We start from the raw sequence: 24,371 nt of genomic DNA on the forward strand, positions 1-24,371 counted from the left end.
GTTTTTGACCTGCCTGGCTTTAGAATCAGTACTATATTTGTGCCATAAAAGGAATTTGGTGGAACTCCTTTGATTATTCTATCAAATAGTTTGCATAATATTGGGATTAGTTGTGCTTTGAGTGTTTGATAGGATTTTTGAGAATCCAACTGGTCCTGTGGATTTTTTCTTAGGGAGGTTTTTGTTGGCTTGTCCAATATCTTTTTTTAACATGGAGTTGTTTAGGTAGTCTATTTCTTCCTCTCTTAGTCTAGGCAATTTATATTTTGTAAATATTCATCCATATCCCCTAGATTGTCATATTTATTGCCATATAATTGGGCATAATAATTTTTAATGATTGCCTTAATTTCCTCTTAATTAGAGGTTGGTTCTCCCTTTTCATCTTGGATACTGTAAATTTGACTTTCTTCTTTCCTTTTTTTAAAATTTGATTGACCAGCACTTTGTCTATTTTATGTTTCCTTCAAAGTAAGAGCTTCTAGGGTTATTTATTAAGTCAGTAGTTCTTTGACTTTCAATTTTATTAATTTCATCTTTGATTTTTAAGATTTCTAATTTAGTCTTCATCTGAGGATTTCTAAATTGTTCACTTTCTAGTTTTAATTTGCATGCCCAATTCATTAACTTCTGCCCTCCCTAATTTTGTAATATATAAACTGAAGAATATAACTATCTCTCTGTGTACTACTTTGGCTGAATCCCATAGATTTTGAAGGGATGTCTCATCATTGTCATTTTCTTCAATGAAATTATTAATTGTTTCTATGATTTGTTCTTTAACTAACCAATTTTGGAGAAATGTATTATTTAATTTCTAATTAATTTTTGATTTGCCTTTCCATGTTCCCTTACTAATTATTACTTTCATTGCATTGTGATCTGAGAAGGTTGCATTTATTATTTCTGCTTTTTTGCACATGTTTGCAATGTTTCTATGCCCTAATATATGGTCAATCGTTCTAAATGTACCATGTGCTGCTGTACAGAAAGTGTGTTTCTTTTTGTCCCTATTTATTTTTCTCCACATAATGACTAACTCGAATTTTTCCAAGATTTCATTCACTTCTCTTACCTCTTTCTTATTTATTTTTTGGTTTGATTTATCTAGTTCTGATAGAAGAAGGTTCAGGTCTCACATTAATATAGTTTTTTATCTATTTCATCCTTGAGCTCCCCTAGTTTCTCCTTTAGAAATCTGGTTGCTATGCCATTTGGTGCATACATGTTGAGTACTGATACTTCCTCATTGTCTATACTGCCTTTTATCAGGATATAATTACCTTCCCTATCTCTTTTGACTAGATATATATTTACTTTGCCTTTGTCAGATATTATGATTGAGGCTCCTGCCTTCTTTTTATAAATTGATGCCCAATAGATTTGACTCCATCCTCTTACATTGACCCTATGCGTATCTACCATCCTCATGTGTGTTTCTTGTAGACAGCATATGGTTGGGTTTTAGATTCTAATCCACTCTGCTATTTGCTTGCTTTTTATGGGTGAGTTCATTCCATTCGCATTCAGAGTCATGATTACCAGCTGTGTATTTCCCAGCATTTTTATTTCCACTCCTATTCCTGCCCTTTCTTCTTTCACTATTCCCTTCTACTCCACTATTTTGTTTTTAATTCCCCCCCTAATTCCCACCCTTACTTCCCTTTCTAACCCCCCTCCTTTCTTATTCCCCTCTTATTTTCTTTACAGTCTATTTTCACTACCCACCTCCACCTCTCCCTCCCTTGCATTACTTCCCTCTCCATCAGTCCAATTGTTATCATTCTACTTCCCTATAGGGTGCATTTAGGTCAATTTTTAGGAGAAGAGGGTAACCAGAGCAGTGATGATAGCCTGGGAAACTAGTGAGAGATAGATGGACTGCAAGCTATAATGAGAGCAAAGAATCAGGTTTGTTATAGAGGAAGATGTAATGATTCTTCTCAGATGGGAATTTTTTAATTCATCTGTAATGATCAAGTTAATTTATTACTTTCCAATTCTATTATATTATGTTTATATATGCGGGTTTCTTGTAGACAGCACATGGTAGGGTTTTGTTTTATAATCCATTCTGCTATTCACTTGCGTTTTATGGGTGAGTTCATTCCATTAACATTCAGAGTTATGATTACCAGCTGTATATTTTGATTTCCACTCGTAGTCCTACCCTTTCTTCTTTCATTATTTCCTTCTACATCAGTGTTTTGTTTTTAATCAGTCCCCCTAATTCTCACACTTAATTTAGTTCCTTTTTATGTCCCTCCATTCTTATTTCCCTCTTATTTTCTTTAGTCTTTTTAAACTACACCCCACCCTCTCCCTCCCTTGCATTGCTTCTCTCCCCACCAGTCCATTTGTTGCCTTTCTACTTCCCTATAGAGCACAAATCAATTTTCTGCCCCAATGTATTTGATTGCCCTTCCCACTATGAGTTAATTTCAATGCATGTAAGAATTGAGTATATCCTATCTCCAACCTCTTGACCCTTCTAGTGTACTGATGCTCTCCCCTCCTCCCACCATGCACTTCTTTGTGACATATACTTTTACCCCCTTTTGTTTCTTTCCCCATTTCTCTTAGTATTAACCTCTTTTTAAAAACTTTAGTTGTATGTATGTATGTGTGTATGTATGTATGTATGTACACACACACACACATATATATGCATATGTATGTCTTGGCATTGCATCCAATACAGTTTGTCACTATTCCCTCTAAGTATAATTCTTCTAGCTACCCAGGTGATAATAGCAATTTTAAGAGTTATCAATATCCTCTTTTCTTAAAAGGATACATATCATTGTAACTTATTGGGTCCCTTAAAAAGTTTTAGTACTTGTTTTGTTTTGTTTTTTTCTTTTTTCTCCCCTTTCTTAAATACCTTTTGATGATTCTCTTGGGTTCAGCGTTTTGGCATCAAATTTTCTGTTCAGGTCTGGTCCTTTCTTTAAAAATGCTTGGAATTCTTTTATTTCACTAAATGACCATACTTTCCCATGTAAGAATATATTCAATTTTGCTAGGTAGTTGATTCTTGGTTGTAGACCTAGTTCCCTTGCTTTCTGGAATATCATATTCTATGCCTTTTTGTCCTTCAGTGTAGATGCAGTCAGATCCTGTTCCATGGTATCTGAATGACTTCTTCTTAGCAGCTTGGAATATTTTTTCCTTGGTCTGATAGTTCTTAAATTTGGCTATGATATTCCTGGATGTTGTCAGTTGGAAATTAAGTACAAGAGGTGATCTGTCATTTCTTTCAATCTCCACTTTTCCCTCTTCTTGTAGAATGTCAGGGCAGTTTTCTTGGATAGTTTCCTGTAGGATGATGTCCAGGCTTTTTCTTTTGTCATGGTCTTCCAGTAGACCAATGATTCTTTAGCTGTCTCTCCTGGAATGATTTTCTAAATCTTCTGTTTTGTGAATGAGGTGTTTCATATTTCCTCAGTTTTTTCATTCTTTTGATTTGGTTTTATAGATTCCTGCTGCCTTGGAAGTCATTTGCTTCTAATTGTTGTATTCTGGTTTTTAAAGACTGAATTTCTTCCCTGGCTTTTTGGTCATACTTCTCCTTCTGGTCAGATTTTCTTTGGAGGTAATCTTTCATCTCCTTTGCCTCATTTTTAAGCTGATTGATTTTGGCATTCAAGACACTATTTTCTGTTTCCAGATTACTTATCTTGCTTTTAAGTTCTTTTCCCAGTTGTCTTCCATCTCCCTTAATTGTGTTTTGAACTGTATATTTCGTTCTTCCAAAGCCTGTGTCCAATTTGCTGGATTTTATGTGTTTTTGATTGGTGTTCCTTGATCTTCCTTTTTTACATTTGCTCTTTGTTCATTGCCTGGATAAAAGCTGTTGATTGTAATTTCTTTTTTCTTTTTATGTTGTTTCTTCATATTTGTCCCTTCTTTACCCCCTGTAGTTGCCTGCACTCTTGCTCCCCTCATTGTGTGCTGGATCTGTGGGCTTGGGCTTTTCTGTCATCCTTCACCCTTGGAGCTTAGCAATGCACTCAAAGTGGTCTGTGGAGTGGGGGTTTTAGAGCTTGAGCTTCCCTGCCCACTGAAGGCTTGATGAGATTAAGCCCAGCTGAGTTGAAGTTGCAGAGCTGGATGTGCCCTGAGGCTAAAACCTTGGGAAAGGAGGTGGGGGTGGAATATGGAGTGTCTCTGCTGCTGTGACCAGGCTGCTTCCTCTGTGCTTCTCCTTGAGCTATGTCTCAGCTGCCCATGTTCTGAACCCTGAGCCTGGCACAGCTTTGCCTTCAAGGTACTCCCTCCAGACAAGAGGCCTTGCTTGCCCAGGTATTCCAACCACTGCTGAAGGCTCAGTACTGTAGGTGGGGGAGGGGTCCTGGGACCTTCCTTCTTCCTTCACCTTAAACCCAAGTGTTCTTAAATTCAGGCTTTTTGAGGGCGTACCTTTTAAATTGAGTCTAGCAAGAGGGTTCCTTGGCTTTGTCTTGATGTTAGATTTGACTTTTCAGTCCCCTAAGAGCATTCAGTTTTTAATCCTTAAGAAAGGGTTTTCAGAAGTTTGAACTTTTGCTGCCTCCACACAGCCATCTTGACTCCACCTCCAGTGTACTCTTATTCTTGATGTGTAGCATCAAGAGGGTGGGAATCATGTTTCATCCACAGTAAAGGTGACATAAACACTCCTGGTGAGAGGGGAAGAATTTCTTTCCTGTGCTTCCTATTTTTCCTTGTCTCTGATAAATGGATTGAGATATTTAAATTGTTCTGTTCTGTTTCTCCTCAGGTTCAAAGCCTCTTTAAAATGGAATCTCAAGTAATTAGGTTCTTGACACTTCCTTGACAGCTTAACTGGATTCACCATCCCACATGTAATTCTGACTTGAAGATCACTGAATTCTAAAATAGTGGAGATCATCTTCCTGACCTAAAAGTGAAAAGGACAAGCAACACACAAAAGAAACAAATAACCCCAGCCGATTTTTCAGAGCAAGATAGAAGAGACAGAGAGTCACTGCAAAATAAAGTAGAAGAGGAGCATCCTCTTGTTTACAATGTCAGACTTTGAGTAAATTACATCATTCATACACTGGCCAAGGCAGAAAAAAGTATGTGGGAAAGATAGTGACTATCTCAGCTCACTTGTTTTAAAGATTGGATCTTTTAGACTACTTAGCCAAAAGGGACTAAATTCACACACAAATTATGGGGCACAAGCATCTTCATGTTAGAATATCTAGGAATGTCTAGAAACATCATTTTATACATGTTTAAATCACATTCAAAATATTAAGAAATGTGGTTAGTGAGACAACATGGGCACAAGTATAGAAAAATCAATAGGTCAGAAAAGAATTATAACCACCCAACGTTTTTAAGAAATGTATTATTTTATTTCCTTATTATTTTTATTTCTATTGCTTATATTTTTCTCCTTATTCACAAGCAGGTTGACAAATGTTTTGGATTCTGATTGCATATTGTATATCTTTTTTTATAGATTTGATGTGACTTCATATGACTTTTTAGAGAGTGGGTATTTTTCAATGGAGAGTCAAACTACATTAGTCATTTGTCCCACAGAGATGATATAGAGTATTATTACATCTGTAAGAAAATATAGAATCTTGATAGATTGGCATTTTGATGACAAATTTTGGAAAAAAAAACCCATGAGATTTCATATTTGAATAGAGAATAATTGAGATTCTGTTTTGACTTTTATCTTGCAAAAAATACATTAAAAGACAAACTATTTTAATTGCTTTCCTGTATAAGCAAATGATGAGACTATTTTCCAGAACTGTGAAAAAGAGAGGCCAAATAAGATAACCAGCATCTAAATCTGATCAGTACAATGATACAAGATAATTCTAAAGAATTCATGATGAGAAAATAATATCCACCTTAAGAGAGAAAACTGAGGAACTTTGAGTATAAATTGATGTACAATTTACTTTTTCTCTTTACTTTTTCTTTTTTGTTATATAGCTAATGTGAAAATATGTTTTTCATTATTTCACAGGTACAATGAACGGCTATTATATTGCTTGTCTTCTCAGTGTATGGGAGAGATGTGGAGGGAGGAAGAGGATTTGTAATTCAAATTTTAAAAAGAAAAGAATATTAAAATTAATAATGAATAAAAATAAAATAAATATAAGCAAAAAGAAAAGCTCTTCTATCAAGGAGATTAGATTCTAAAGGGATAAAACAATATACAAAAGGGAGCTGAAAAAGAGGGGGCAGGGGAGTGAGGTATTTATACAAGTTAATGTTGTTGAAACATGTGAAGTAAGAAGTAGAATCAGGAGGGAAATGAAGGTTAGCCAGCCTGGACCTTGTCACAAAATAAGGTTCCTAGGAAAAAATTCACAAGCAGGAGAAAGACCTGGCATGAGTGAAAAGGTTATAGGAGAGAATGGATATTCCAGACTGAAGAGATACCAAGCAACAAGAGCAACTATATGATGAGAAAGTACATGAAATATAGTGGCAAAGTCAGGAAAATAAGAAGCAGAACCTTGAAAATAATATTGGCTCATAGGAAATTTATAGACTAGATTGGTTGTCATCTTTTTTCTCAGCTGAAATATCATAAATAATTGTTTATGCCTTTCTTTGCTACAATGTTAAGAAATTGTATAGCAAATAAATATAATATTTAAGTCCAGAAGAAAAGGCATGTTAATATATTGAGGATTGTGCATAACATGGAGAAAGAAGGTGGATGAGTTGTTGTTTTTTTTAATTTATTGGTTTGGGGTTCAGAGTTGCTGATTAAATAATAAAGGGAAAGTTAAAATTTTAATAATTAATAAGAAAATAATAAGGCTTATGTTTCTGAACTAATGTCCCAAATATTTGTCCCGGGAGGATGTTTATTTCTTAGTCTTGCATTAAATGGCTAAAAACCATTTCAAGAAAATAGCATATACTAGTATTTTCTTCCAATTTTCAGGCATTACTGATTCAGGCTAACTGAGGTTACAAGATTTAATCACATCAACCATAATGTTGGTTCATTTTTTAAAAGAACTAATTGGCTTCCTGTCTCCCTGCTCTTCAGACGACAACTAAAATAACATTCAAAAGTCTATTTTATCTTATCAATTAAAAAAAATAAAGACTCAATTACTTTTATCTAAACTTTGTTTTGTCAACATAAATTATCTAAAGAATGCTAAATTTATAAAAGCATTTGGAGCTGGAAGATACTTTTAGAGATGACCTACTTGAATACTCTCATTGTTAAAAATGTGGGGGATTTCTAGTGAATTGAAATAATGGCCAGGATAATGATGACTAGCATTTATTTAGCACTTTAAGGTTTATAAAACACTTCATGAATATCTTCTCATTCCAGTCAATCTCCACAACAAACTTATGAGATTGGAGATACTAACATCTCCAATTTGTAGAAGTGGAAAATGAGGCAAACAGAAAATTAAGTGGCATTCCCAAGGTCACAGAAGCTAGTAAGTATGTGAGGTGAATTTTAAACTCTAATCTTCCTTATTCCAGGTCCAGTGCACTATTGCCTGTGCCACCTAGCTGTCTCACCAACTGAGCCAAGAGAGTAACATGTCTGAATTTTAAAAGAATACAAATTAAAATTAGAATTTATATGGCAGCTTAAAGTTTACAAGGCATTTAACAAAGATCCCTTTAAAAAATTGCTTATTAAAACTAGAAACTGAAAGGAGGTCCATCAGTTAAAGAATGGCAGAAAAGTTGTGGTATATGATTGTAATGGAATACTATTGCTCCAGAAGAAATGATAAACAAGATAATCACAAAAAAAGCTAGAAAGATTTATATGAAGTGATGCAAAGTGAAGTAAACAGAAACAGGAGAATGTTTTACACAGTAACAATAATGTATTCAATGTATCAATTGTAAATGACATCATTATCAACAAGACAAGGATCTAGGACAACTCAGAATGGATTCAGAATAAAAAGGTTATTCACTACCCCAGGCGGAACAGATGGAATCCAAATACAGATTGAAATATACTATACTTTATTTTCTCCATCACTTTTTCTCTACAGCAAACAAATATGTTTCATAGCATGATGAACATGGAAATATAATATATTATAATGTATGGACAACCTATATAATATTACCTGCCTTCTTTGGTAAGGGGGAAAAGTGGAAGGTAGGGAAAGAACCTGGATAGCAATATGTCAGAAAATGAATATTAAAATTTATATTGACATGTAATCCGTAAAAAAAAATTAAATCAGTTTTTAAATGCCTACTATATGTTAGGCACTATCCTAGGTAGTGGGAATAGCAAAAATAAAAATCAAATACCCCTTGTCCTCTCAAAGTTTACATACTATGGGGGGGAAACAGGATCATGGAAAATTAAATCCAAAGGGAATGTAGAACAGGGACTTAATGAGGGACAAATATAGTTGAAATGTATGGGAATGTAAAGATTTCTGGAATCCATCTCTCAAGAGCCAATTTTTAAATGTTTATAGTCATCCACTGAATCAGTGAAAGTATAAACATTTAAAAATTGAATTTTAAAAATTAAAAAAAAACATAAAAGAGGGCATTGTCCCTTGATTCCCAGGAGCAATGATAAGATTGTTTTGATTATAATTTATTCAGCAAAAAAAGTGAAAGGGGACTATAGGAAAGATCTAATCCTTAATTCTTTCTATTGTTCAAAGGCAACAGTCAAAAAGCAAATGATTGTGTTGGAACTGCATACAGTTATATAGTCTTTAGCCTCTGAAGATCAGTCAAATCATTCCTCCCCAGGACTTGCTTCATTTGGGAATGATTTTCTCTCCCTGTATGTCAATGCTCAAGGTCCTTTGTTCACTGTTAGTGTGTGGAAGACCAAAATTTCCAGGGCAAAATGTTGCATTTTCTACTCACTGCCTTTAAGATATTTTCAAAGAAGTTTTTGATTGTCTCCAAAATGCCGATAATTTCACAACATTTTAAAAGTTATCCACATCTGGTTTGGTTGGCTTATTTACCTGTTTCTGGACTTTCATTGGGACCTGTGATTTTACTGATACAAAGAACTCCAGGTATCAGAAATTGTTCCCCAAATTATAATCTTAGATATATAGCTACCTCAAAAGATAATTTTTGCAGTCCAACATCATTTGTTTACTCTGTGATAAAGGAAAAATTTAAATCTATATCTTCTTGACCTTAAAGTATTCCACAACTAATAATAAAATGAGCTTTTAAATAATAATAGAGATCCACTGACAATATTTAAAGTATGTGACTTTTAAAGAAAATATTTTAATATCCATAACTGATTAAATGATACAGTGCTGACATGTCAAATTTAATGACACAAATAGATTTTATCAATGTTTTGCTAAAATGAATATAAGCCACTTAAGTGAGGATATTCAATTAGTTTATATTTAAAATGCATGTAAATGATGTGATTAATATTTTTATAATGTCATGAATTAATCAATTTTTGCAAATAATTTTGAGGCCATCAATATTCATTGAGTACTGGCATTTACATTAATCTAGAAATATTTTAATCCATGTCTTTGCAAACATATGAGCCCAATTTGTTTAATAATTCACCACATATTTGCTAAGGACTTAGTTGAATAGCTTATCTGAATATTCTGCTGGACAAGAAAGGAAGCTTTTTAAATAAGACATAGGCACATAGAAACACACTCAAAAATTCACAGTGTTATTAAGATCTACTGTTAGATTTGGCACATTAGAAAAGATGACAAGAGATATGAACAAATAAATCTTAAAATAAGAATTATGAACATTATAAAAGGCTGCTCTAAATAATTACTAAGAAGACAAATGCAAATCTAAATATGACGCTTCACTTCATACCCAGCACACTGGTGACTATAACAAAAGAGCGTCAATATTGGATGAAGTGAGGAAATTTGAGCACAAAAATACACAGTTGGTGGACCTATTAGCTGATTTAGAAAGGAATTGTACATATTTTTATTAAATGATTAAAATAACCATGACCTTGCACCTAGAGATCCTGTTGAGATTAAAAAAAAAAACAAGGAAGACAAATACAGAAACAAGAGATTAAAAAATGCAACAAAGAATCCTTTTTGAGAGATCAATTATCTGAAAACAGAGAAGTCAATTAATTGATTAGGGAAATATTAAACAAATTGTGCTTTAGGAAGTTTCCTTTCTTTTCTTCCAGAGTATAGAAATAAACTATTCCACTTACAAGTGCTTAACAAATATATGCTGATTTATTGAATAAATTGAATTTATAGGTTTGCAAATACATGGTTTAAAATATTTTGAGAATAATGTAAATGACAGTCCATGATGAATATTGATGACCTCAAAATTATATGCAACAAATACAAAATAAGCTTAAGGGATGTTTTTTTTTCTCATTGAAGGGTATGATAGTTCTAGCGTCAGGAAAAATCAAGAAAGTTATGATGTAGGAGATAGGCTCTCAGCAGAATACTGAAGGAAAGAATTCTATGACATGAACTGTAAGACAATGTAACAGGAACATAACTGTATCATGTGTATTTATAATCAGTGAGGAAGAAGGGTTCAAAAATCTCCTCATCCCATTTTTATACTTTATTTTTAGATTTTTAAAATTTTTGTTTTTAAATATTTCCCCATTTTTTACATGATTCATTTTCTTTTTCTTCCCATTTCGCTTCTCCCTCCCAGAGTCAACAAGCAAGTCCACTGGGTTGTATAAATGTTATCACTTGATACCTATGTCCATATTCATTTTTTCTATGGAGTGATCTTTTGAAATCAAAACCCCAAATGACATACCCATATATACAAGTGATAAGTGATGTCATGTGCTTTGCTTTTGCATTTCTACTCCCATAGTTCCTTCTCTTATAGCATTTTTTTAGATAAGTCCTTCAGGAGTGTCCTGGCTTGTTGCATTGCTACTAGTAGCAAGGTCTATTACATTGGATTGTTCAACTATGTTTTACTTTTTGTGTACAATGTTCTTCTGGTTCTATTCATTTCACTCTACATTAGTCCACTGAGTTCATTGAGGGTCTTCCAATTCATATAGATACCCTCCAGATCATCAATCTTTAAAGCACAATAGTATTCCATCATCATAATATACCACAGTTTGTTCAGTCCTGCCCCAATTGATGGGGCATTTTTTACCACCACAAAGAATGCAGCTATGAATATTTTTGTACAAGTATTTTTTCCTTATTATCTCTTTGGAGTATAAACCTAATAGTACTATTGCTGGATCAAAAGGTATGCATTCTTTTAAATTCCTTTGTGGATAATCCAACATTCCCTTCCAGAATGGTTGGATTCATTTACAACTTCACCAGCAAAGCATTAGTGTCCCAATTTTGTCACATCCCCTTCAACATTTATTATTTTTCTTTATTGTCATATTGGCCAGTCTTCTAAGTGTGAGATAATACTTCAACTTTGTTTTGATATGCAATTTCTAATCATGACATATTTAGAACACTTTGTCAGGTCTTTATTGATTATTCTGATTTCTTTATATGAAAAATGCCTATTCAGGTCCCTTGATCATTTGTCAATCAGGGAATGCTTTGATTTTTTTGTACAATTAACTTAATTCCCTATAAATTTGAGAAATGAGACCTTTGTCAGAGGTTTTTGTTATAAAAAAATTTCCACAATTTGTTATTTCTTTTTAAATTTTTTTTGCATTGGTTTTGTTTATATAAAAACTTTTTAAATTAATATAATCAAAATTAATAATTTTAGCTTTTTAAATTATCTTTATCTCCTGCTTGGTCTTAAATTTCTTCCTTTCCCATAGATGTGGCAGATATACTATTCTATGTTCACATAATTTGTTTATGATTTCCCTCTTTATATTTAAGTCATTTACCCACTCTGAGTTAATCTTGGTATTGGGTGTAAGATGTTGATCTAAACCTAATTTCCCCCATACTACTTTCCAATTGTCCAAGCAGTTTTTTGTCAAATAGTGGGTTCTTGTCCCAATATCTGAGATTTTAGGTTTACCAAATACTATCTTGTTACTGTCATTTACTCAAAGACATTGATCCACCCTTCTATCTCTAAGGCAGTGTGGATAATTACTACTTTATAGTATAGTTTGAGATCTGATAATGCTAGGCTTCTGTCCACATTTTTTTTTCACTATTTCCCTTGATATTCTTGATCTTTTGTTGTTTCAGATGAACTTTGTAATATTATTTTTCTAATTCTATAAAAAGCGTTTTGGTAATTTGATAAGAATAACACTGAATAAATAATTTAGGTATGATTGTCATTTTTATTATACTAGCTTGTCCTATCTATTACATTTTTCCAGTTGTTGAGATCCAGTTTTATTTGTGTGAAGAGTATTTTGTACTTATGTTCATATAATTCTTGAATTTGTCTTAGCCAATCGATTCTCAAGTATCTCATTTTATCTAGAGTGATTTTAAATGGAGTTTCTTTTTGTAATACTTGTTACTGTGTTTTTGTTGTAAAATATAGAAATGCTGATGATTTATGTGGATTTTGTACCCTGCAACTTTGCTAAAGTGATTGATTATTTCTACTAGCTTTTTAGTTGATTTCCTTGGATTCTCTGGATATAAAATCATTTCATATGCAAAGAGTGATAGTTTAGTTTCCTCATTTCCTACTTTGATCCCTTCAATTTCTTTTTCTTTTCTAATTGCTACTGCCAGCATTTCTATTACAATATTAAAAAAGCAGTGGTGATAATAGGCATTCCTGCTTCACTTTGGGAAAGCATCTAACTTATCTCCATTGCAGATGATACTTTCTGATGGTTTTGAATAAATACTGTATATCATTTTGAGGAAAGGCCCTTTTATTCCTATATTTTCTAGTGTTTTCATTAGGAATGGGTTTTGTAGTTTGTCAAAGTCTTTTTTTGCATTGATTGGGATAATCATGTGATTTCTATTAGTTTGGTTGTTGATATGGTCAATTATGTGGATGGCTTTCCTAATGTTAAACCATCCTTACATTCACAGTACAAATAATACCTGGTCATACTCAATAATCCTTGTGATAACTTACTGTAGCCTTTTAGGTAGTAGTTTACTTAATATTTTTGCATTTTTGTTTATTAAGGATATTGGTCTATAGTTTTCCTACTGTCTTTTTGGTCTTCCTAACCTGGGAATCAGTACTACATTCGTATTATAAAAAGAATTTGGCAAGATTGCTTCTTTGCTTATTTTGTCAAATAGTTTGTAGAGCATTGTGATTAGTTGTTCTTTAAATTTGATAGAATTCTCTTATGAGTACATCTTGTCCTGGGGATTTTTTCTTAGGGAATTCTTTGATAGCTTGTTCAATTTCTTTTTCTGATATGGGATTGTTTAAGTTTTCTATTTCCTCTTCTGTTATTCTAGGCAATTTCTATTTTTGTAAATATATATCCATTTCATCTAGATTGTTATATTTATTATCATATAACTGAGTGAAATATCTCTTAATAATTGCCTTAATTTCCTCTTCACTGGAGGTGAGATCACCCTTTCATTCATGACACTGTTAATTTGGTTGTCTTTTTTCTTTTTCTTAATTAGATTAACAAGTAGATTAACCAATAGATTTATCTATTTTATTTCTTTTATAAAGCATGAGTTCCTACTCTTATTTATTAGCTCAATAGTTACTTAACATTTAATTTTATTAATTTCTCCTTTGATATTTAGGATTTTCAATTTTGTCTTTATCTGAGGGTTTTTAATTTGTCCTTTTTTCTAGATTTTTGAGGTGTGTGCCAATTCATTAATCCCCTTTCTCTCCTTTTATTAATATGAGCATTCAGGGATATACATTTCCCCTGCATAATGTTTTTGCTGTGTCCCAGAAATTTTCATATGTTGTTTCCACATTGTCATTCTCTTCAATGAAATCAGTAAATGTTTCTATGATCTGTTCTTTAACCAACCAGTTTTGGAGAATCCAATTATTTAATTTCCAATTAATTTTTAATTTGCCTCTTCAAGTACTCTTACTAATTATAATTTTTATTGCATCATGATAAGAAAAATTTGCATTTATTATTTCTGCTTTTCTGCATTTCTTTCAATGTTTTTATGCACTATTATATGGTCAATCTTTGTAAATGTACCATGTGCTGCTGAAAAGAAGGTATATTCCTTTTTATCCCTATTTATTTTTCTTCATATATCTATTAACTCTAATTTTTCTAAGACTTCATTTGCATCTCTTAATTCTTTCTTATTTATTTTTTGGTTTGATTTATCTAGAACTGAAAAAGGATGGTTCAGGACTCTAACTAGTATACTTTTAATATTTATTTTCTCCTTAAACGCCAATATTTTCTCCTTTAAAATTTTGGATGCTATACCATTTAATGCACACATGTTGAATTATGGTATTTCTTCATTGGATATACTACTAATCTCATTTTATTTTTACTTTGGCATTGTCAGATATCATAATTGAGACTCCTGCATTTTTTTCTCAATTGATGCCCAATAAATTCTGTTCTAGTCTCTTACCTTTACCCTGTGTATATCTACTTGCCTTGTGTGTGTTTCTTGAAGACAACATATGGCAGGATTTTAGTTTTTAATTCTCTCTGCTATCTGCTTCCATTTTATGGGTAAATTCATCCCATTCACTTTCAGAGTTATGATTACCACCTGTGCATCCTCCATCATTTTGATTTCCCCTTTTAGTCCTATCGTTTTTTCTTTCACTTTTTCTTTCATATAGGCATTTTACTTTTAAACAGTCCCCCTTTTCTCCACCTTTATTTTACCTTCATTTCTATGCCCTCCCTTCTTATAATCCTCCTATTTATCTTTAAGGTCAATTAATTGTCCTCCAACCTTTCCCTCCCTTTTAATAGTCCTTGCCCAACCCCCCTTATTTCCTTTTAACTTCCTTATTCCCTTTCAACTTCTCTGAAGCATAAGATAGAATTCTGCACCCCAAAAGTTCTAGGTGTTCTTCCCTCTCAGGACTGATTCTACTGAAAGTAAGGTTTAAGTATTACCAATTTATCACTTTCTTCCTCCACTCCGTATAATAGTATTTTCCCTCAGCCCCCAGGTATGTACTTCCTTATGTGCATAATTTATCCTAGTTTACTACTTCCTTTGAATTTCTCTTAGTACCATCCTCTTTTTTGCCTCTTAATTTTTTACATATCATCTTAAACAGTTTATTACCACAACCTCTTCCTATGAATATTTCTTCTATCTACTATGATAATGAAAACAATTTTTAAGAGTTACAGATATTTTTTTTCAATATGGGTATATAATCATTTTGACTTTATTGAAGTCTTTGTTTCTTTTTTCCTCTTTCTTGTTTACCTTTTTATGGTTCTCTTCAATTTTGTATTCGGATATCAAATTTTACATTTAGTTCTTGACTTTTCTTTAAGAGTGCTTGGAAATTTTCTATTTTATTAAATGCCCATACTTTCCTCTCAAAGTATATAGTCAGTTTTGATGGGTTAATGATTCTTGGTTGTAGACCCAATTCTCTTGTCTTCCTAAATATCATGTTCCAGGCCTCGCAGTCTTTTAGTATGGAAGCTGCCTGATCCTTTGTAATTCTGAACCTCAGATGGTTTCTTCCCAAGCTTCTTTCTTTCTGCCCAAGTTTGGCACTCTTCAGCCTCAAGTCTCACTGCCAAAGCCTTGCACTGCCTTCAGGGGTAAGTCTGTGGTGCTTTCAGCCAGCTCCAGAGAATTTAGAGATTGCTTTGGCCCTCTCTCTAACTCTGATTCAGAAGGCTGTGTGGGGGAAGGGTGATCATCTTGCACTTTGATAAGTGCAGTTTCTTCCCCTTATACCATGGAAATCCCCACTCTCTATTTACCTTTAACACTGAATCCAGTGGGAGAGTCCCTTTACTCATCCAGTTTTGATTTCTATCCTTTTGAGACACTTTGCAATGACTGCTTGGAAGGAGATTCAGAAGGCTCCTGCTACTATGACATCATCTTGGGTGCCCCTAAAATGAAGATTCCTTCCCTTCTTTATTGAGATGGAGAACTATGGTTAAGAGATATTCTATAAATTCTCAGAATCAAGAACTGCTTGCTTAATTTTTGCTATATAGATTTATTTTTTAAATTATTACAAAGCAAAAGTTGCTAGGCAAAGAAGTAAGGAAAGACACATTCAGCTTGTTATTGGGCTAATTATCAATGAGAAAATACTGATGGGATCTCATGAGTAAAAATCTTAGAAACTGAGATCCCTAATCACAAGAAGGTCAGGGCTCAAACCTGGCAGCTGACAGGTTGGGGGATTAGAGAGGATTAGTGCCCTTTGGGCATAGTTCCAGATTGCCCTCAAGAATGGTTGGATCAATTCAAAACTCCACCAGCAATGAATTAATGTCCTGACTTTGCCACATCCTCTCCAGCATTCATAATTTTCCAAAGCTGTGATGTTACTCAATCTGCTAGTTGCGAGGTGGTACCTCAGAGTTGTTTTGATTTGCATCTCTCTGATTATAAGAGATTTGGAACACTTTTTTCCTGTGCTTATTAATAGTTTTGATTTCTTTGAAAATTCCCTATTCATGTCCCTTGCTCATTTATCAATTGGAGAATGGCTTGATTTTTTTTATAAAATTGGTTTAGCTCTTTATAAATCTGAGTAATTAGACCTTTGTCAGAGGTTTTTGTTATGAAGATTATTTCCCAATTTTTTTGCTTCCCTTCTAATTTTGGTTGCATTGGTTTTGTTTGTAAAAAACCATTTAAAATTATTTATTTTACATTTTGTGACTCTTTCTAAGTCTTGTTTGGTTTTAAAATCTTTCCTTTCCTAAAGGTCTGACATCTATACTATTCTGTGTTCACATAGTTTACTGATAGTTTCCTTCTTTATGTTCAAGTCATTCATGCATTCTGAGTTTATTTTGGTGTTGGGTGTGAGGTTTTGATCCAAAACTAATCTCTCCCATACTATCTTCCAATTTTCCCAGCAGTTTTTATCAAATAGTGGATTTTTGTCCCAAAAGCTGGGATCTTTGGGCTTGTCATAGATTGTCTTGCAGAGGTCACTTACCCCAAATTTATTCCACTGATCTTCCTTTCTGTCCATCAGGCCCTGGGGATTTTTTCTCAGGGAGTTCTTTGATGTCTTGTTCAATTTCTTTTTCTGATATGGAATTATTTAAGAATTATATTTCTACTTCTCTTAATCTAGGCAATTTATATTTTGGTAAATATTCAGCCATATCACCTAGATTGGCATATTTATTGCCATATACTTGGTCAAAATAGTTTTTAATGATTGCCTTAATTTCCTCTTCATTGGAGGTGAGTTCTCCCTTTGAATCTATTATACTGTTAATTTGGTTTTCTTCTTTCCTTTTTGTATTAGATTGACCAGCACTTTGTGTATTTTGTTTGTTTTTTTTTTCAAAATACCAGGTTCTAGTTGTATTTATTAGTTCAATAGTTCTTTCACTTTCTATTTTATTAATTTCTCCATTAATTTTTAGGATTTCTAATTTAGTTTTCTTCTCAGGATTTTTAATTTGTTCGCTTTCAAGTTTTTTGATTTGCATATCTAATTCATTTACCTCTGCCCTCCCTAATTTGTTAATATATGAACTCAAGGATATAAGTTTTCCCATGAGTACTGCTTTGGCTGCATCCCATAAAAGTTTTTTATGTTTAATTTTCTTTATTCATTCATTCAATTATTGATTTTTAAGTATTTTTCCATCATTACATGACTCCTGTTGTCTCCTCCCCTTCTCCCTCCACACTCCCAGAGCTGACAAGCAATTACACTGGATTATTCATATATTATCACTCAAAACCTATTTCCATATAATTCATTTTTGTAATAGAGCAATCTTTTAAAACCAAACCCCAAGTCATGTACCTATATAAACAAGTGATAAATCATGTGTTTTTCTTCTGCTCTTTTACTCCAACAGTCCTTTCTCTTTATTTTTGTTTTGGTGACAGTACTCACTTTATTTTCCTCCCTCCCCTCCACCCACCCATCACATAGCCAACACACAATTTCATTGGTTATTACTTGTGTCCTTGATGAGAACCTATTTCCATGTTGTTGTTTGAACTAGGATGTTCATTTAGAGTCTACATCCCCAACCATATCCTTTTAATCCATGTATTCAAGCATTTGATTTTCCTTGGTGTTATTACTCCCACAGTGTTTCCTCTGAATGTGGATAGTGATTTTTCTCGTAGATTCCTCCAAGTTGTTCAGGATCACTGCATTGCCATTAATGGAGAAATCCATTACATTCGATTGTACCACAGTGTATCAGTTTCTGTGTCCAATGTTTTCCTGGTTCTGCTCCTCTCACTCTGCATCAATTCCTGGAGGTTATTCCAGTTCCCAAGGACTTCCTCCACTTTATTTTTCCTTTGAGCACAATACTATTCCATCACCAACATATACCACAATTTGTTCAGCCATTCCCCAATTGAAGGGCATCCCCTCATTTTCCAATATTTTGCAACCACAAAGAAAGCAGCGATGGATATTTTTGTACATGTCTTTTTCCTTATTATCTCTTTGGGGTACAAATCCAGCAGTGATATGGCTGGATCAAAGGGCAGACAGTCTTTTAGAGCCCTTTGGGTATAGTTCCAAATTGCTCTCCAGAATGGTTGGATCAATTCACAACTCCACCAACAATGCATTAATGTCCCAACTTTGCCAGACCCCCTACAGCATTCATTACTTTCCATAGCTGTCATGTTAGCCAATCTGCTATGGGTGAGGTGATACCTCAGAGTTGTTTTGATTTGCATTTCTCTGATTATAAGTGATTTAGAACACTTTTTCATGTGCTTATTAATGGTTTTGATTTCTTGGACTGAAAATTGCCTATTCATATCCCTTGTGCATTTATCAATTAGAAAATGACTTGATTTTTTTGTAGAATTGGTTTAGTTCTTTATAAATTTGAGTAATTAGACATTTGTCAGAAGTTTTTGTAATGAAAATTGTTTCCCAATTTATTTCTTCCCTTCTAATTTTGGATGCATTAGTTTTGTTTGTACAAAATCCTTTTAATTTGATGTAATCAAAATTAATGATTTTATATTTTGTGGGTTTTTTTTTCTAAATCTTGCTTGCTTTTAAAGTCTTTCCTTTCCCAAATATCTGACAAGTATACTATTCTGTGTTCTCCTAATCTGCTTATAGTTTCCTTCTTTATATTCAGGTCATTCACCCATTCTGAGTTTATCTTGGTGAAGGATGTGAGATGCTGATCCAAATCTAATCTCTCCCATACTGTCTTCCAATTTTCCCAACAATTTTAATCAAATACTGCATTTTGGTCCCAAAAACTGGGATCTTTGAGCTCATCATAGACTGTCTTCCTGAGGTCACTTCCCCCTAATCTATTCCACTGATTCTCCTTTGTGTCTCTTAGCCAGTACCAAATTGTTTTGATGACCACTGCTTTATAGTATAGTTTGAGATCTGGGACTGCAAGTTCTCCTTGCTTTGCTTTTTTTTTTTCATTATTTCCCTGGATATCCTTGATCTTTTGTACTTCCAAATGAACTTTGTTGTGTTTTTGTAAGGGAGACCACCAGCGGTTCCCTCAAGAAAGGAAAGATAGGAGTTTTACTGCTTGGGGGAAGAATCTGAAGTCAGGAGGGATGGAAGAAAGAATCAACCACGAATCATATATGACAATCGAGCCCACAGATAAGCTCCTCAGCCCATCACTCACTTCCCAAGGACAGGAGACATGAGGTGGCTATAACCATGGAGATCAGAACTGTGTTCAAAGATAGATAAAGAGTAAGTCCAGTCCCATGAAGCCTCACTCCAAGCACAGACTTTTACGGCTTAATGATAGGGGTAAGAGCAGTAGAGGTGAAAGACTGATCATGGCCAGAGGCCTGCTCCATGAGAGAGAGAGAGAGAGAGAGATAGTAGTAAGGAAGAAAGATGAGTGGGTAAAGCTGGGCTGGGCCTGTGGGCTCGTCTATTTATTGATTATCATATGCAAAGATACATAATGCATAGTAATTAATGACATAGGGTATTATCATTGGTAGAGAGGTAAATGGTCATAAGATAAGGGTGGATCCTTTTTCAGCCTGGGGAGAACAAAGAAACCTACTTTCACACCCAAACTAGTTGGGATGAAAGTTCATTGCCTTACTGGCCATGTGCAGGACAGAGAATGAGCTCTCCTCAGGCCAACTTTATAGCTTAAGTATCTGTCTTTAGTAAACACAGCTGTGGGCTTCTACAGTTTTTTTTTTTTTCTAATTCAGTAAAAAAAGTTTTTTGGTAGTTCAATGGGCATGGCACTAAATAAATAAATTAATTTGGGCAGGATTTTCATTTTTATTATGTTAGCTCATCCAACCCATGAGCAATCAATGTTTCTCTAATGTTTTAGATCTAGTTGTAATTGTGTGGAGAGTGATCTGTTTTTGTGTTCATATAGTTCCTGTGTTTGTCTCTGCAGATAAATTCCCAAGTATTTTTGTTGTCTAGGGTGATTTTAAATGGAATTTCACTTTCTAATTCTTCTGCTGAAATGGGTTGGAAATATATAGAAATGCTATTGACTTATGTGGGTTTATTTTGTATCCTGCGACTGCTAAAGTTGTTGATTATTTTGACTAGATTTTTGGTTTATTCTCTAGGATTATTTAGGTAGACCATCATAGCATCCTCAAAGAGTGATAGCTTGGTCTCCTCATGGGCTATTTTAATACCTTCAATTTCGTTTTCTTCTCTAATTGCTAATGCTAGTGTTTCTAGTACAATGTTAAATAATAGAGGTGGTAATGGGCATCCTTGTTTCACTCCTGATCTTATTAGGAAGGCTTCTAGTTTATCCCCATTGCAGATGATGTTTCCTGATAGTTTCCAATATGTGCTATTTATTATTTTTAGGAAAGGCCCTTCTATTCCTATACTGTCTAGTGTTTACAATAGGAATGGGTGTTGTATTTTATTAAAGGCTTTTTCTGTATCCATTGAGATAATCATGTGATTTTTGTCAGTGTATTTGTTAATATGGTCAATTATGTGGATAGTTTTCCTAATATTGAACCATCCTTGCATTCCTTGTATGAATCCTATCTGGTCAGAGTGAATGACCCTTGTGATGACTTGCTGGAGTCTTTTTGCTAGTATCATATTTAAGATTTTTGCATCTATATTCATTAAGGAGTTTAGTCTATAGTTTTTCTTTCTCTGTTTTTGACCTGCCTGGTTTTGGGATCAGTACCATATTTGTGTCATAAAATGAATTTGTTGGAATTCCTTCTTTGCTTATTCTTTCAACTAGTTTGTATGTTGTATATTGGAGTTAGTTGTTATTTGAATGTTTGATAGAATTCATTTGTGAATCCATCTAGACCTGGGGATTTTTTCTTAGGGAATTCTTTGATGGCTTGTTCAATTTATTTTTCTGATATGGGGTTGTTTAGGTAATCTATTTCTTCCTTTGTTCGTCTAGGCAATTTATATTTTTGTAAGTAATCATCCATATCACCTAGATTACCATATTTGTTGCCATATAATTGGGCATAATAGTTTGTAATGATTGCCTTTTCACCTTGGATACTGTCAATTTGATTTTCTTCTTTCCTTTTTTTAATTAGACTGACCAGTACTTTGTCTATTTTATTTGTTTTTTTTCTCAAAGTACCAGCTTCTAGTCTGATTTATTAAATCAATAGTTCTTTGACTTTCAATTTTACTGATTTCTCCTTTTAATTTTAGGATTTGTAATTTAGTCTTCCTCTGAGGATTTTTAATTTGTTCACTTTCTAGTTTGTTAATTTGTGTGCCCAATTCATTGACCTCTGCTCTCCCTAATGTTTTAATATATGAATTCAAGGATATAAATTTCTCCCCTAGTACTGCTTTGGCTGTATCCCATAGGTTTTGGAAGGATGTCTCATCATTGTCATTTTCTTTAATGAATTTACTAATTGTTTCTATGATTTGTTCTCTAACTGACCAATTTTGCAGTATCATATTATTTAATTTCCAATTAATTTTTTATTTGGCTCTCCATGTACCCTTACTGATTGTTATTTTTATTGCATTAAGATCTGAAAAGTTCACATTTATTATTTCTGCTTTTCTGCATTTTTGCCATGTTTTTATGACCTAGTACATGATCAATCTTTGTGAATGTACCATGTGCTGCTGAAAAGAAGGTGTATTCCATTTTGTCCCTATTTTTTCTCCATCTATCTATTAACTCTAATTTTTCTAAGATTTCATTCACATCTTTTACCTCTTTCTTATTTATTGTTTTGTTTGATTTATCTTAATTTGAAAGTGGTAGGTTCAGGTTGCCCACTAGTATAGTTTTACTATCTATTTTCTCTTCCAATTCCTCTAGTTTCTCCTTTAGAAATTTGGATGCTATTCAATTTGGTGCATACATGTTGAAAAATTATATTTCCTCATTGTCTATATATATTTACCTTCCGTATCCCTTTTAATCACATCTATTTTTACTTTGCCTTTGTCAGATTTCATGATTGCAACTCATGCTTTCTTTCTATCAGTTGAGGCCCAATAGGTTTTGCTCCAACCTTTAATTCTTACCTTTTGAGTATCTAACCACCTCAGGTGTGTTTCTTGTAGACAACATATGGTAGGATTTGGGATTCTAATCCACTCTCCTATTTGTTTTTGTTTTATGGGTGAGTTCATCCCATTCACATTCAAGGTTATGATTGTCAATTGTGCATTCCCTAGCATTTTGATATCCTCTCCTAGTTCTGTCCTTTCTTCTTTTGCTATATCCTTTTAAACCAGTTGTTTACTTTTAATCAATCCCCCTAATTCCCTCCCTTAATATGCTTCTCTTTCTGGCCCCTCCCTTTTTGTTCCCTTCTTGTTTTTTTAGGGTCTGTTAAGTTCCCTCCCCCCTCTCTTTTCCTCACTCTTTGTACTCCCTCCTCCCTACCCCCCTTAGTTTTCCTTTCTCACTTACCCTTTAGGATAAGATAGAATTCAAGACCCCAATGAATCTAGATGCTCTTCCCTCTCAGAATTGATTTCACTGAGATTAAGGCATAAGTATTACCTATTAGCACTCTTCCTCTCCTTCTTATAAGTGTATTCTTCCCCTCCCCTTCCCATGTGTATCTTTGTGTGATAAAGATTATCCTATTTATTTTATATCTTCAAGTATCTCTTGGTGATATCTTTTATTCCCCCATCCCTTTTTATTTTTTGCATATTATCTTATAGCCTTTATGCCCCAATCTCTTCCTGTTAATGATTCTTCTAATTACTATAATAATGAATACAATTTTTGAGAGTTAGAAATAACATTTTCCTATTTATTAATATATATGTAATTTGATCTAATTGTAGCCCTTAAAGAAGAGAGTTTGAATTTTTAAAAAAAATCCCCTTTTCCTTTCTTTCTTATTTGCCTTTTCATGTTTCTCTTGATCTTTGTATTTGGATATTAAACTTTCCACCTAGTTCTGGTATTTTCTTTACAAATACTTGGAAATCTTCTATTTTGTTGAATGCCCATACTTTTCCCTGGAAATATATAGTCAGATTTGATGGATAGGTGATCCTTATTCTCTCAAGACCCAATTCTCTTGCCTTTCTGAATATCATGTTCCAGGCCTTGCAGTCCTTTAGTGTGGAAGATGCCAGATGTTCTGTGATCCTGATTGGTGCTCCTTGGTATCTGAATTATCTCTTTTTGGCTTCTTTTAAGATTTTCTCCTTAGCTTGAAAGCTCTGGAATTTGGCAATTACATTCCTGTGAGTTGTCTTTTGAGGATTTAGTGTAGAGAGTATTCTATGAACTCTTTCACTGTCTATTCCCCCCTCCACACACACACACCTTGTTTAAGAGCATCATGGCAGTTTTCTTGGATGATTTCTTGTAGTGTGATGACAAGATTTCTCTTTAATTCTGGATTTTCAGGTAGACCAATGATTCTCAAATTGTCTTGTTGTGACTTTTTTTTTTCCTGATCTGTCATCTTGTCAGTGAGATATTTTAGGTTTTCTTCTATTTTGTCAGTCCTCTGACTTTGCTATATTAATTCTTACGGTTTTGAAGGACCTTTGTCTTCCAGTTGCCTAATTCTGGTCTTTAAGAACTGATTTTCAGCTATAATCTTTTGATTTTCTGTTTTGGTTTGGTCTTTCTTGCTTTTATTGGCTTCCAGCTGTTTTTCCAATTGGGAGTTCTTGTCCTTCAGATTGTTATTTTCTATTTGAACTTTTTCCTAGTTTTCTTACCAGAAGGCTTCAATCTTTTTGATAAGCTCCAATTTAAATACTTCAAGAGCTTATAGACAATTTCCACTATTTTTGTAATGTTTTAGATTTATTTGAATTTCCTCCTATATTTCCTCTGTAGCCTGGGTTTTTCCTCTGTAAAAATTTCCCAA

This window comes from Monodelphis domestica, chromosome 5 (assembly GCF_027887165.1).
Source record: "Monodelphis domestica isolate mMonDom1 chromosome 5, mMonDom1.pri, whole genome shotgun sequence".
Classification (NCBI taxonomy): Eukaryota; Metazoa; Chordata; class Mammalia; order Didelphimorphia; family Didelphidae; genus Monodelphis; species Monodelphis domestica.